The sequence below is a fragment of the Octodon degus genome, unplaced genomic scaffold (assembly GCF_000260255.1).
Source record: "Octodon degus isolate 3935 unplaced genomic scaffold, OctDeg1.0 scaffold00277, whole genome shotgun sequence".
Taxonomy (NCBI): domain Eukaryota; kingdom Metazoa; phylum Chordata; class Mammalia; order Rodentia; family Octodontidae; genus Octodon; species Octodon degus.
The window spans coordinates 1793861-1796958 of record NW_004524853.1 but is presented as its reverse complement, the minus strand read 5'-3'; the positions used below and the strand labels follow the sequence as shown (position 1 = coordinate 1796958).

Genomic DNA, 3098 nt, shown 5'->3' with positions numbered 1-3098 from the left:
TGAATAGGATCACAAGTCCGCATCTTGTACAGCAATTAACCACTAAGAAGAATATATGCAGTGTATTATTTGTTGAAACTGTCCTTCCGATTTGATTTGAATCTTTCTTTTTGCTATCTCTTTGTCAATAAAACTTTGAAAAAAAAAATAAGAGACATATGTCAATTAAACATGAGATTATCAGTCTAATAATAGGCTTTAAAAATATAATACAAAAATAAATAAAAATCTAATACATTATATATATTATGTGTCCCTCTGTGTTATATTAAGATGGCCACTTAAGTGTGTTACAAAAGCAATATTATGATTGTCATGCTAAAATACTGTATGTGGGACCAGGGTGACAGCGCAGTGGTCTAAGCACATGTCTGGCAAGTATAAGGACCTGAGTTTGAGCCCTAATACCACATTGCAGGCCAGGGAGATGGCTCAGTAGAATAAGAGCTTGCCTGGCAAGTGCCAGGGCCTGAATTCAAACCCCAGTTCCACAAAAAAAAAAAAAAGTGTCATTCCTAGTACCACATTCCATACTGGCTGCATGTTGAGCTGGCCACTGAAACCAGGTGTGCTGACACATGTTTGTAATCCTGGTGCTAGGGAGGCTAACACAGAAGGATCACTACAAGTATGAGCTGCATAGTGAGACCCTGAACCAAATAATTAATTAATTAATTCATTAATTAAAAAATAAATATGTGGTTCTTGATCTTAAGTTTTCTCTATAAACTATATAAATATTGTCTATTAACATTCTACAGAGATTCAGCTACCAAAGCAATCACATTGATAAAATTTAACAGTCCTCTGGCTATACTTTATATTTCAAAATGCTTGATATCCAATAAAATTATAATAGTTGACCTCATTGCTCCTGCTACAATACTGTTTTCCAGGTTACAAAGGAAGAGAAGAGCCATCATGTACAGCATTTTCTATTGACCTTTTTAGACCAAAGTGCTCCTTAGATCAACAGAGAAAACGGACCTACTTCAATTAGCAGATCTACTCCCATAATGATCAAGGTCAAGCTATAATAGAAAGAACTCATTTAACCCTAAAACAACAATTGATAAAACCAAAAACAGAGAATGCAGATGGCCCTGAAACTGCAATTAGATTTGGTAATTTGCATTTTTTTAAATTTTTTAAACCCAGATCCTGAATCCTCATCATCCCCCACTGTGCTTCACTAGCAACATTGTTGTTCCTATTTAGCCGAAGGCAGTAGACCTAGCGTCCTGCGGTGTGATCTTCAGACAAGCCAGTGGTATGGCCTCAGCACACTTATGACATGGGGCAAAGGGTTTGCTTTTGTTTCCATATGTAATCTGGAAGAAAACACGCCTGAGGCTCGATGTCTGATGGATCACCAGCGCTGGCCCCTACCGCAGATAACATTCACTGGCCATGACTGCTGTCATGACTGCAGTATGCACGTCCTCTGCCCGAGCAGCAAGGTTCAGGCGTCCTTGCCTAGTCTTCCTCTTTGAGATGGGTGACCTGGATGGATCAGCCACCAGAGGGTTCTTATTCTCTAGATAGGACCCTTTGAGAGACAACAGTTTTGCCAGACCTCAAATTATTACCTTTATGGAGGATAAAACATTGATAAACTTCACTTTGCATTTTGTTGATCCACCCTGGCATATCTTTACGCTGCTTAGTATTCCTCATTCTTGCTTTACAGCAAGGTATTCTTTGAATGGCCTATATAGCAAGTTAGATGGTGGTTCTTACTCTGAGCTCAATAGCTTTATTTTTGGCAGAACCGAGGATTGAACTCAGGCCCTTGTGCTTGCCAGGGAAGTGCTTATTCCGCTGAGCCATCTCCCCGGCCCTCAATAGCCCTTTATGGAAATTATACTTATGAATTTAAAACTGACTTGCCTGCTTGCTGATAAAATCTATTCCTTCCTCACTTTTATGAAGAATAAATGGTCCAATAGGAAATTTATAGAAAGACAAGCCAGGGTAATAAAACAGATAAATTTCCATTTTTCTTTACAGACTGGGCTCCATATGGATTGTTCACTGGAGAAGGTAGAAACTGGGCTCAAATATCCTTCAATAAGTCATCAGATCATACTATCCACTTCCCCTCCAATAAAGAATACTCCTAGCTGCAAGGGGGATTAAGTCCACCCATCGGGCAGAAATAAAAATGCTGAGCCTGTTCAATATTCTCTTTGGAAATTAGCACTACCTTCTTTGAACAACGCCATATCCAGGTCCAAAGAAAGGAAGCCAATGATGGCGGAAAAGTTAAATTGACCATAACTAGGTTTAAACTTTTAGTTACTGATATTTATGTATATGATCCTCATGTACTTCTTTATAGAGATGTGATTTGGATTAAGACTTCCTTTCCATGCTTTAAATACTATTTTACCCATTTGTTCAACAGGTCAATTGTCAGCTTCTGATCGATTATCATCTCGGGCATATGCCTGGAGTATGGTTTCTAGCAAATTTATTTTTTTTATTTCCTTATTTAAAAAAATGTGGAACACTTCATGAATTTGAAAGTCATCCTTGCACATGGGTCATGCTAATCTTCTCCATATCATTTCAATTTTAGTATATTAGCTGCCAAAGTGAGCATCGTTTCCAGAAACTTTAGCAGAAGCCTGGGTGTCATTCTTCCATCTTCTTTCTGGTCCAGACATTGATCAAGTGCTTTAAACAATAGGTTGATTGAATTGATTGTTGCTGGTGCAGTGTCTCCAGTTCTCTTAATCTCCATTGTGCTATTGGATCAGTGTGGCTCAAAGCTCTTCAGCTGAAACTGCATATTTTGTTAATAATGGGACTAAAAATGATAGTAGCTGGAGAGAACAACAAGATAGAGATCATAAATTACAAGCTCAGGTCAGTGTCGTAGAGACCACTGTGTGTTGTGTGGGAAATAAATTGAAAGTCTATGATTGCCACTAGGTTGGAAATGCCACCATAACATTTCCCACATTTGCATTGCTCCTTTACCTTATAATAATTACAGATATTCTTGGAAAAATATAAACAAATATGTTGAAGGAGGTATACATCAAAGTATAACTTTGAATACAGACGCCTTAAAAAGGTATTCTTGGGCTGCG

The 3098-nt window shown here is 38.1% G+C and overlaps 1 non-coding gene across 1 annotated transcript; it reads right to left on the bottom strand.

Annotated features, from left to right (window-relative positions):
* Positions 1-2498: 2498 nt before the first annotated feature.
* LOC111814174 lies at positions 2499-2605 on the bottom strand. The gene has a single exon (XR_002819219.1). It is a non-coding gene; the product is annotated as a U6 spliceosomal RNA (small nuclear RNA).
* Between the last annotated feature and the right edge of the window lie 493 nt (positions 2606-3098).